Here is a 12,355-nt window from a genome sequence, read left to right as displayed (position 1 = left end):
GGTAAAATGTACAGAGGAACAAACCCCAGACAGACAGAAATAGTTTCTGTTCAGAAAACAGCCAATAGCCCCTAACTCAGGCTCCTGCCTGAGACCTGGGCTAAAGCTCTGTGCTGAATGTGTGCAGCTCTTACATGAAAAGCCAAGGGTGAAAAGTTCTTACAGAAGACCCCAGTGTATTTCTCCATCTCAGTGAAGATTTTATTTAGATATGAGTCACCGAAATAATTCTGCACTGAAGCTCCCACTCTTTTCCATCCATCTTTCACTGCTTTGGTAATTATGAGGTCCTAATCCCTTTGGAGTCCCTCAGGGCAAACAATTCACGGTAGAAAGCCAAGCAAGGACAAAAAATCAAACCAGCCTCTGGTTAACTTAAAAGAAATTCCCACTTTGCAATTCTTTTCTACAAAACAAACAAACAAAACCCTGCAGTGTTCTAAAAGAGAATTTTTCTATTTCTATTATTTAAGGTCCATAGATTTCTTGTTTATTTACGTATTTTATTTATCCCCCCTCCCCAGCAATATCAGGATGTTAAAGACTGGTATTGACCATTATCCCCTTGCCCACTGGTGATGGAGCTGAGTGGATTTTGCTGCAGTCTTTATTTCTGTTTCCAGACTTTCACTCGTAGCATTCCATTGTAAACAGATAATTATTATTTCATTAGTGTTGCAATTCAGAATTAATTGGCTAATTTACACATGGATCAATTGTATAAATGTGATGTTTGTGATGGGTGCTTGATATGATTTAAAGTAATTGTTTATTTTCGGGTTTTGGCTGTATTGTATTGCAAAGTGATTTATCTCCTTATTTATCCTGTCTCAGCACTGCCTCTTCTTTTTCATTGTTTTTCTAGCAGGAGCTAGGCTGGAGCATGAACCCATGTGCTGTGATTCTGTGATGCCCCACTGCTAGGAGCTCCAAAAAGGCTTGCAGCCTGCTGAGGAGGGTGTGCAGAGCACAGCAGCCCCGTTTCCCTGGCAGGAATTACCCACTGCAGCCCCTGTTTCATCCAAACTCCTGCCCCATCTTTATCTGCCACCCCTGAGCATCCCCACTGTAAGCACAGGTGACAAACTTTGGGTTCAGCTTTCTCTTTGCCACCCTGAGGAAAGGGCAGGGCTGAGTTTCCTGGTTCCTTTATTTGTTCAAGAAGAAGTGGAGGAGTATTTGTCTCCTGAAGAAGTTTGCACGTCTGGGCTTCCAGAGATTGTGGAGAAGCAGAATTCCAGCCAGGCACTGCTTGATTCTAGGCTGACATTAAACACACCCCCACAGGAGAGTGCTGAGGCACCTCCTTGCATCAGTTTGGATGTCCAGGGGGAGAAGGAAGAAAGGAGAAGACATTTAACAGCTTGCCCCCCACACACAAACTCTCCTTTCCCAGGCAATCAAAGCGAATCCCTCCACCATCAGATTTTAGAGCTCCTGTCACGCCGTCCAGGCACATAAACACAATTTTGTGAATGCCAGAGATTAACTGCTGCAGAGTCTGAGCTGTTCTCAATGAGTCTCCATTTCCTATTGCAAATCCTTTCATATTATCAGGGCCTTTTTAAAATCTGAGTTTTCAGCATTTTTCTGTCAGTCTTTCAAGTGCTCCTTCTGAAATGCATGGCTGGAAACAACCAGAGCTCAGCCAGAGAAGGGATGCTGCTTCCTCATCAAAAGGAATGTCTCCTGTGGGATGGATTTGATAAGGATGTTCTGTTCAAGACTGGAAAAACTACAAGGGAGTTTTGCTTGGAAGCCTGTCTCAGGTTTCCCCAGGCTGAGTGGATCAGGGTGTATGACATGTGTGTGGGTTGAGAGGTATTTTGGAACAGTTAAAGTTGTTCCCTTATTATGCCTTACAATGGCATTTTTGTGCCTTTAAATGGAATGCTTTGTTAGTGTCTGCTTTCCAGTGGCTTCCTGGCAAGCTGAGAGTCCTCCCTGACAAATATTAGAATCTCCTAGTGCTTCCAGAAAGCAGGTTGTTCAATTTATCAGACTTTTACTTCTGAGGCTCATCACAGTGCCGTGTCTGACTCACAGAGATGGCATTTTTATCAGAAAAGGGGAGAAATTTTTGGGTTGTGATGCTTTTGTGAAACAAATTCCCTGTAATTTGGAGTAAATCCACAGGGACAGAACTGATGAGGTGATCCAAGCACAGCCTTTGTCTCACAGAGCACTGCACAGGTACTCTATAGAATGTGATAAGGCTCTCTGATCTCATCACAAACTCATACCCCATATCCCTTGCTTTTGTCACTTTGTCTTGCCCACCAGAATAATTTCTGGAAGGTTTCATCACCCTGGCATTAGTCATGTGGGCACAATTCATCACTTCCACAGGTGAACTCACCCAGTAGAGGTCAGCTAAATACACTGGAGGAAATCCTTTGTGAGAAGTGCCCCCAGAGGGTTTGAAGGCAGAGCACGTGCTGTTCTTTAACATCTTATCCAAACACAAACTTCCGCTCATCTTTCAAAATCTGTCAGAAGGAAAATGAATAGATGGTGGCTTTGCAGCTTTATGTCTGAAGCCCAGTGCTTTTGTAGGTGGCTGTAAACTTTGAATCATGTAAAATGTAAAAACACCCAAAAATCAAAACCAGGACTATATAAACATCAGGATTGGTGAAATCCCAAATAAGCAGATGTGGCCATAAATAGGTCATTTATTAAATCTACAAAGGAATCCTGACAAGTGCTGAGTATTTCCAGCTCCTCCTGGAACAGAAAATTGCTGCAGAGCTCTGTGGTGGCAGTGGCTGGAAAAGGGGTGTTCAGAGCCACACTCAGCCTTCAGCTCTCAGATCCAAACTGTCCCTTTGCAGAGAGCAGAGAGCAGAGCAGGTCCAGTGCTCGTGTTGTGCAGGGCAGCTGGACCATGTGCAGTTTTAGGAGTTCTTAAATAATCATTGATTTCAAAAGTGTTACAGCCCATTGACTCAAAACACAGCTGCTTCTGAAGCCTCTTGTGTTCCTATCACAGATCCTTGGCTGTTGTAGGAGAGTTATTCTGGATGTACCTACAGAACATGAGCTGTGACTTGAATTTCATGCAAAGATCCTCAGATCACCCTCATTTCCCTACTAATGTTTGCTATGACAGCCTGAACCAGCTTGTTCTGAGTCAGCAAATCCCCAAAATAGCTGGAGATTTTGCAAAATTAATGAATGATGGGGTCGTTCTGTGCTTCCTCAAGAATTTCTTTGTCAAAACCTGATTGATGACTTATTAATGACACTGGCAGTGCCCAGGGAAGGCTGATCCTCAGGGAAACTCGGTGTTCCAGGAATCCCAGGGAGCCAAAGTGATGCACACACCACAGGAGGCTCCTCCTCCCTCCTTTGGCTGGGGAATCTCCAAACAACCACGTTTCTTGTCTTCAGATATCCAGAGGTGAAGCTCTCCCGTTGCTCCCATGGTGCACAGACTCTGTTCTACCTGTTCTACAGAGAAAAGAACATTTTTGGGCTTCTTTCTGCACAACATTCCTGTAAATTGCAGGGAAAACTTTATCCTAGACAACAAAATTGCTTCTTTCTGGATATATTATTTTTAGTGTACAACTTTACATTATAAGAATGAACAATCAGAGGCCAAGAAAGGACTGCAGAAATTTCACATCATCCTACTTCGAGCCACAGCTTTACATTGAAGTCTTTGTTTTTTGTTGGCTTTTTTGGTTTTGGGTGTTTTTTGTTTTGTTTTTGTTTTGGTTTTTTTTTTGTTTTGTTTTTTACATTGCTGCTTTTTTTTTTTAAATTATGCCATTGAAAATTTGGAGATCTTTAGAAAACTAAGCATTATACAGAAAATATTTTTAATGCATTTTGGTTAAACATTAGCAATACACATCAGAAACTCATCAGTAGTAAAACCAGTGGAAGCAATGCTGGTGGAGAGCAGCAGGAGGATTTTGAATGCAGGTTGTGCAAAACTTCTGACACCATCACAGCCATGTCCTTTTTTTTCTCTTGTCCCTTTTTTGGACAAGAGAAGATTTCCTTTGGAATTGAGACACAGGGACCCAACCAGTTCAAGGCTTGAAAGTCCTTCCTCACATGAAGGTATGAAAAGCAGCCATGAAGAACTGACAAAACACAACCAAGGGTGATTTTTCCACATAATTTTACATCAGCAGATTTTTGGCTTGTCATTAAGGATCTGTAAATAATATCAGAAAAAATAAAAAAAAACCCCAAAATGATCAAAAGAGACTGTGTACAGTTAAATGCCTTGTTCAAGGTGGCAGATAAGGCAAATAACAATGAAATATTATATGTGACAGAAAGTGGAAGAAATCCAGCTAGATATGTGCATGAAATGCAACACATTTAAATAATGTTTGGTATTTCCAGAGCAATAGAATTGTCAAAATAACAATTTTTACATAGAAATAAACATTAGCTGTTTCTCCTCAGCAGCCTGATGTGTATCCTTGCTGCGTGCTGTCATTCCCACAGTGTGACATCTAACTTATGTGTGCAATGAAAAAAACCCTCCCCGCGTAACAAATCCCACCCAGACCACATGTAACCTTAAACATTCCAGTCAGGAAAATCCTGTACAGTGCACATCACCCTGCCACGAGGGCTTTGTCATGGATTGCTGTGCTGGAGAGCTGCAGTGGGGCCAAGAATGGAGAAAATGCAAAAAGTCTCGCGGGCCAACATGTGAATGACACCTCTGCTGTTTGTTTGTTTGTTTGTTTGTTTGTTTTTTGGCAGCCAGGGCTGCTCCGAGGGAGAGAATGAGGCGCTGTTTCCCCAGTGACAGATCCTGGTTTGATTCTGCTGTAAAGCTCTGAAAGCGATCAGAGAGCAATCAGGATTTCCAGATGCCCTTGACAATGCCCTTCACCTTCCCGATCAGGCTCTGAAACGATAATAATGATAATCTATTGATCGGAATGCTTGGCAGCAGCGTGACACACTCAAGGGTATTGATAAGCAGCGCTGATATTTCAGGTGACAAACAAGGGTTTGGGGGCAGCGATTAGTTTAAATATCTCCAGCTGGGAAACTCTGTAGTGATATTGGCCACCAAAAGGTCTCTGCTTTTTGTATGGGAACAGATTTCCATCTGAAGCTGCGGAGGTGAATTTCTGGAATTATTATACTACTATAATACTATAATAAATACAAATGCAGCAGCGGGTGGATGGACGGAGCGCGGGGCGCTCCCCGCTCGCCCTTCAGCACCACGGGCAGCGCCGGGAGCGCCTTCCCGCCGGGATCCTGCTGAAAAAGCTCCAAACAAACACATAATCAACTCCATCGAAACCCCGAGATTACAAGCTAAATCCTTTAATTAATCCTAAATCCAAAGGAGCCTTTGTCTGGGCTCCCCAAACATTCTCACACAAATTCAAGGGAATTACATCTCGGGTTATTTTAATATCAGAGAATTTCATAAGAATTCATGAGAATTTTTCCCCTTTCCTACAGTGTTGATGCATTGCCCTGTTTATTCCCCAGCTGGTGTTTTTTGTACTTCTCAGGGATATATCAAAGTTTATGCAGTATGTGTAACTCGGGGGAGATAGAAAAGGCATTGACAATATTAATTGTTTCATAAATAGCGTCAGATAGGATATGCTTTTTATAACCTTGGTTTAAACCCTGTTAGTGAAAAACCAATACCCTGCCATTTGTTTATACTTTTCTTGGCGTACAGGGCAGATATATTAGAGAGAATGAAGCCAATAAAAGGTTACAGGCAGCCTTTTCCACTCTCAACTTTTAGGCATGGCCCCTTTTTCAAAAGAAAACTGTCTTTTATTTCGGAACATTATAACCATTCCAGCTGTCTGTAAAAATGAATGAAGAACCAGAAATTACAAAGGACCAAATAGAAAGGACCCTTTTTGCTTTTAGGTGAGCACTTCTTCACACAAGCAATTCCACAGGCTCCACCACGAGCAATTCCATGCTGGGGCAGAGGGAGGAAGGGCTCCAGCAGCCAGCCCAGCAGTGTGGGGGTCTCTGGGGCAAAGCTGCCTCAGAGAAAAAGGCTCAGAATGGGAAGAAAACCCCTCTCTTTTCTTCAGTGTTCTTATTTGGATCCCAGAAGTTTATCACAGAACAAGTCCTGAGGGTGGAAAGAGGAACTGCAAACAATCCCAGAGGCGGCACACGACTGAAAGCTTCAGACAAGGAAAACACTCTGCAAATTAATTACTGGAGGTCTTGCAGAAGTTTTTAATGGTAAAAGAGACTCCTGAAAAAAACCTTTGCACTGCAAGCATTTAGCTCCTTTTATTTCCTTTATTCAGCATTTTAGTCCCAGAAGGAAGGGACAAGGAGGTGGGTGATGGTGGGTTTACCTGGTAGGGTGTGGTGGGTTTGCCTCTGCTTTCATTTTAAAATGTTTCAAGTGTTCAAAATGTTTTAATCATGTTCTGTGCAGTGTCCCATGCAAAAGAAACACAACCCTTGCACATCTTTAAACAAGAGTTTCAGTGCTGTCGTGTTCTGCTATATTAATATGACAGTTTTGGAAGATATGTAGCATAGCAGCAGCTGACTGAGGGCTGGAACATTGGAAACCAGGAGAGGAAAGAAGGAAGGAAATGCCATTCAATATTGCTGGAAATTCCATAGAAATTCATGAAAACATGCATGGTTTGGTTTATTTTAATAGCATGGAATGGCCCCAGTGCAGCCCTGAGTCCCTTCTGCAGGATGCCCAGGGCAGCAGTTTTCCTTGGCATGGGCACTCCCTGGGTTTTCCCTTGGTCTGTGCACAAGGAATGTGAATTTTGATGTCCTGGTTTTCAGAGCAGGTCTGCATGGATCATCTCCTGCAACCTCAGGAACTTTCTGTGCAGAATCAAAGGTCAGGCCCTGTGGCAAAGCCATAAAATTCCTTACAGAGGGAACACCAAGGCATGGTCCTTTCTCCCATGAGAAGAGGAGGCTTTGCTCAGCAATCACTTTTATTCCAGACCTATTTGTTGCTCAGGCTGCAATAAATCAGGAGTACCTGACTTCTTCAGCATCTCTTAGACTCAGAACCCAGAAGGCTTTTAGGAACATGCTCCAGAAAAGTAGAAACTTGCTGAAAAGCAGAGGAAGAAAAGCCAGAAGTACCTGTGGAGGCACAGGGTGCCAAAGCCAGGCAGAGATCAGATTTTTGATTTGCCTCTGAGCCTCTTCACATCCAGACTCCAGCAATACCTGGAGAGGACTGGCAGATATCTAGAGAAGTAAAGAAAGCAGTAAGAATAAAGAAAGCCATGAGAATAAAGAAAGCAGTAGGAATAAATTCTGTCTGGAAGGTGCTCCCACTTGTTGCCCACAGCTGATTGTAGCTCAGGTGTGGGTGATGCTGTGTTCGGGACCTGGAGCAGAGTCCTGCTCCCTGAACCCTCCTGTGATCTGGTCAGAGGGAAGAGCACTGGGGTAGTGACAATTACATTTTAAAGAGCCGTGTTTCACCCTTTTTTCCAGCACAAATGTTTCCAGTTGCTCTGGAAGGCCAACAGAGACAAGAAGGGAGAATTTGCCCCCTCAGTGCAAAAGCAGATGTGACAGCTGCTGTGCTGGGCTCTGTGTAAAGCCTTTACCTAAATCATGCTAATCTCACTGTTAAACTCCACTCTCCAGGCTTGGAGAGCGCAGTGCAGCCCATCCACGGCACCAAGGCTGACCCAGCACCAGCTTTTGCCACTTCCCACCTGTGCTGGGCTGATCGGAAACACCACGACCAAATCCCATTTCCAGCCTCGTGTGCGCTTTGCCTTGCTCCTCAACCTGCCCATTCCAATGCCTTGCAATTAAATCAAAGCCTTCCTCACGCTCTGGGGCTCCCTGGGTGAGGCTGTGGCTTTGATTTCACCCCTCTCACAGCAGCAGGGTTACGGCTCACGTGCTGTGGGAAGTAATGGTGATCCAAAAAGCAAACGGAGGTGGGCACTGAAGGAGAAATCACTTATGCAAATAGAAATATTTTCAATAATGATCAACAGCATGAGAAAGAATATAGGAAAAATTACATTAGGCAGAGGAGTTTCATTTTTAAAATGTTCCCTAAGTGCTAGAAATCTTCCCATCTTCATTTTTCCCTTTAAACTCTGTCATTTGTACAGCCTATTAACCTTTAACTTTATGACTATCCTAACGTGAAATACTGGCAGCATTTAAGTCTGAGAATACTGGAGAGCTACCTTTCTGGCTGGCAACAGAGGTGAAGCACTTTCTTTTAAATCAGTCATTTTTTAATATCAGTCATACACACACAGCATCAGAGACACTATTTATAGATTCACGTGCTGCTGTTACTGATAATAAATGCTCTACAAACCCCAGAGATCCCACAGAGCCCTCCTTGCCTGTCCTCTCTCAGTTCATCTCCCTAATTGCAGCCTTCAATCCTGCTCAGAAGTGGAGGAGAAAATTAAATCAAATCACTCCCTTCAAACTCCCTCTTTGCTGCTCTTAAAAAAGACAATGTAAAATTAATTATTTGTGTTTACGGGAGTGGCTGAGGAGTTGAGCTGAGGCTGGAACTTTGTGGTGAGAGGCCCTGGACCAGTTTTCTGAGCCTTTTGTGCCCTGCAGAGCTGGTGTGGGGCAGCAGGAGGGTGATTGAGTGACTTCCCAAAGGTGCTGGGGTGGGGAGAGCTGGGGCGGCATCGATTCCACCTGGGGCAGGGATGGCAGAGCTTCAGCACGGAGGGTTTTAATTGTTGGGAGGTTTTAATTGTTCCCATTTGTTCGAACACAGCAGTGACAGGGGCTGCTCAGACCTGAGGACAGGAAACTCTGGTGTTTGTAGCTAAATCTCAGTGATTAAACAGCAGCCAGGGATGAGGGGGGATGATCCCTTGGGAATCTGCTGGAATTTGAAATGGAAAGAACTCGTTAGAACTTTCGGCTTGTAAGTTAAGCATGAGTCCATAAAATAAAATATTTAAAGGTTAAGTCAAAAATATAAATATCTTTGTTAACAATATTTTATTAATCAATAACTCCTTAAAAGGAGCTTATAAATAAAAGTCTTGTAAATAAATAAAGTCTTATAAATAAAAGTCTTCTGAACCATACTATAGCAATGTAAACCGAATTCACCCTTCCAACCTGTGTAAAAAATAAGAAAATAAACCACATTATCAAAAAAAACTCAGGAATTACCTCTCTATCTTATTCAAAATTCCTTAAAAATGCCCACAGGAGTGTGCTGGCTCTCCTCCCTGTCAGTGAGGGCGTGGGGCACCACTGAGGCCTGGGAGAGCTTCCGGAGAGAGCTCCCGGCTGGAAAGAGCAGCCAAAGCTGTTACACCGACGGCAGGGAAAACATTGCCTCAGAGCTGAACGGCCGGGATGCATCGACACAACCCCTTCCCCTCTTGCCCTGCTCTCTCAGGCTCAGCAAACCTTGGAGCAGCCCAGCAGGGAGCCCTGGAGCAGCGCTCAAAGCCAGATTTCCAGGCAGGGCACAGCGCCTCTGTCCTTGACCACAGACACCCAGCCCCAAGGTGGGGTGGTGTTCACTGGGCGCCCAGGAGGAGGGAAGACATGAGAATCTTGGCTTCCTTCAGGCTGATTTATGATTTTATGATATATATTGTATTAAGAGAAAACATAAAGAAAAAAATTTTATTAGATATATAGTATAAAAAGAAAATATATTATGTTCAAAGAAATTAATATAAAATATATTTATACATATTATATATTAATTAATATAAAAGAAAATATGTTATATGATTAAATTATATATCAAATAATATATTAAAATATATAAAATTAATAGAAAGAAAATATATTTATACATATTATATATTAATTAATATAAAAGAAAATATGTTATATGATTAAATTATATATCAAATAATATATTAAAATATATAAAATTAATAGAAAGAAAATATATTTTATATATTATATATTAATTAATATAAAAGAAAATATGTTATATGATTAAATTATATATTAAAATATATATTAATATATATTAAATATTTCTTTAAATTAATATAAAAGAAAATATATTTTATTATATATGTGTTATATTAAAAGAAAATTTAGTATACTAAAACTATACTAAAAGAATAGAAGAAAGGATTTCATCAGAAGGCTTGAAAGGGACAGAAAGTAACAGAATGATAATAAAATCTTGACCAGAGAGTCCGAGCCAGCTGACTGTGATTGGCCATTAATTAGAAACAACCACATGAGACCAATCACAGATGCACAGATGAGGGGATTCCTGAGGTGGAATTTATGTTTGTGTTGGTGTCTGGGGTTTCCAGCAGCCTCTGCCCAAAGCATTAATGGAATCATTCATGGAATGGGGTTCAGCACACAGCAGGATCTCCTCAGGAGCCAGCACATCTCCTGCAGGTGCCACCACACCCCTGTCACCTCTGTCACCTCTGTCACCCCCTGCTCTCACCCAGGGACCCCAGGAAAGCCCCCAAACCTTCAGCACATTCAGCCACCCCCCCATGGAGCTGCTTCTCCAAACTCCAGCTGGGTTTTAGAGGCATGCTCAGTTCAGGAGAGCTCCTGGGCCCTGTTGGCTGTAAAGCAGCAATCAGAGGTGTAAAACTCAGCCTGTGTTTAATTGCTGCTCTGGATAACAGCAGCAGGGTCTGGTGCTCACCCTCCTCACTGCCACAGTGCTGGGACAGACACCTGGCACCAGCCTCACAGAAAGATTTGGGCATTGGTCCCAAACCTCAAATCAGATGATCCCAAATTCTTCTTTTTTATCTTAAAAGTAGGTATATATTATTGTCTCTGCTTTTTTATTAAGAGATGGGACTATTGCTGGGTTGAGAATGGTTCATTGCTCAGATAAACATCAGTTTCAGAGGTTGTGAGATTTTAAAGGAGGAAGTAGTTGGTCATAGCTCAAGAGTAGTCACAAGATTTTTGTTACATAAACTTCTAATGTAATGAATGGATGCTACAAAGTTTATTTTGGTTTTTTGACTATTCACTTTAATTTTGTTGTACTGTGGATACTCTTGTCTAATGGGTTTTTATCTGATGTGCACACGTTTCTATTATAATTTTAAACTCTTAACTTACTCTATATAACTACTCTTACATTATAAACCCTTCACCATCTTATCAGTACAATTTCTCACTTACTTAAGGCAGATTTTTTCTTACAACTATAGAAACACAAGTTTATGATTTTTCTGCTTAATGCCTGTGTGTTTTATTTTTACATCAATCTAAGTTTTTTTTTAAGGCTATAGATCAAACTCTTCAGTGGCTGCAGAAGTTTCTGTTTTTCTGATTCCCACAGGTACAGTTTCCTGAAAGGAAGGTAAGCACAAATGAATTTGGAAGGGAAACTATGTAAAGCCACTTGTTAATTTAGCTCCCACTCTCAGGTATTTAATTTTTGGCATTTTCCTAAAGTTTTCATCTCTCCTAGTCTTGTTTTATGGTTAGTATAAGGCCAGCCTGAAAGATAATATATTGTGACTGTTATATTATTTATTTCAAAGCCAAGTTATTGATTATTGCAGGCTGAAAATGACAAATGGCATCTGAGAAAGGCACTGTCAGCGAGTTCTATTAAAGAAATGATAGTATTGCTCATGGATTGTTAAAAGGTTCAGTTTAGATACTTTATAGGTTTATGTCCATCACTATTTAATGACCAAATGATGAAAAATACGAGTCAGAGGGACAATTCCTTTTTGTTAGACTTTTATATTTAAGCAGTTGGCAAAATAATAGAAAAATTTTGTGCTAAAAGGTTTATGCACCCAGACCTTGTAATCTGGGACTGAGCTTGATTATTTGAAAGGCAATGATTCAATTCAGGTGACTGGGGCACACTGGAGAGGATCAAATCCTCCCTGTGCAGCGCAGAAATGCTGGGGATGGGATGGGATGGGATGCAGATCCAGGGAGGCAGGAGGGGTTTGTGGGTGTTCCATGTGTTAAACCCCTCAACAAGAACCCCCCTGAGTCCCCAGAGCTGCCTCTTGGGGCCCAGGCCCAGGCCAAGGCTCAGGGAAATTCTCATTTTCCCAGCATGATTGCACCAGGCAGGGCAGAGGAGTTTGGGGTGGGTCACTCTGGAAGGACAAACAGACATTGATGAACAGGAACCAATCCCACCCCAGGGCATTCTGGTGTCCCTGATATCCTCCATTTCCCTTCCTAAAGGGAGACAGAGTAGGATTTGTCCTGTTTTCCCCATATTTAACTCCTCAAGCTTGAGCTGGAGGCCAGCATTACTTTATTTGTTTGCCACAGGTAGGAAAGCCTCTCTTCTCACTTGTATACTCTCAGAGCCATCTGCTCAGAACACTTTCAAAATGAGGGCAATTAGAGATAAGAGCTAATAACACTCCAACCTGCACGCTGGGAAATGCCA

Source organism: Ammospiza caudacuta, chromosome 9, assembly GCF_027887145.1.
Source record: "Ammospiza caudacuta isolate bAmmCau1 chromosome 9, bAmmCau1.pri, whole genome shotgun sequence".
Classification (NCBI taxonomy): domain Eukaryota; kingdom Metazoa; phylum Chordata; class Aves; order Passeriformes; family Passerellidae; genus Ammospiza; species Ammospiza caudacuta.
Note: the sequence above shows the minus strand (reverse complement) of the source record.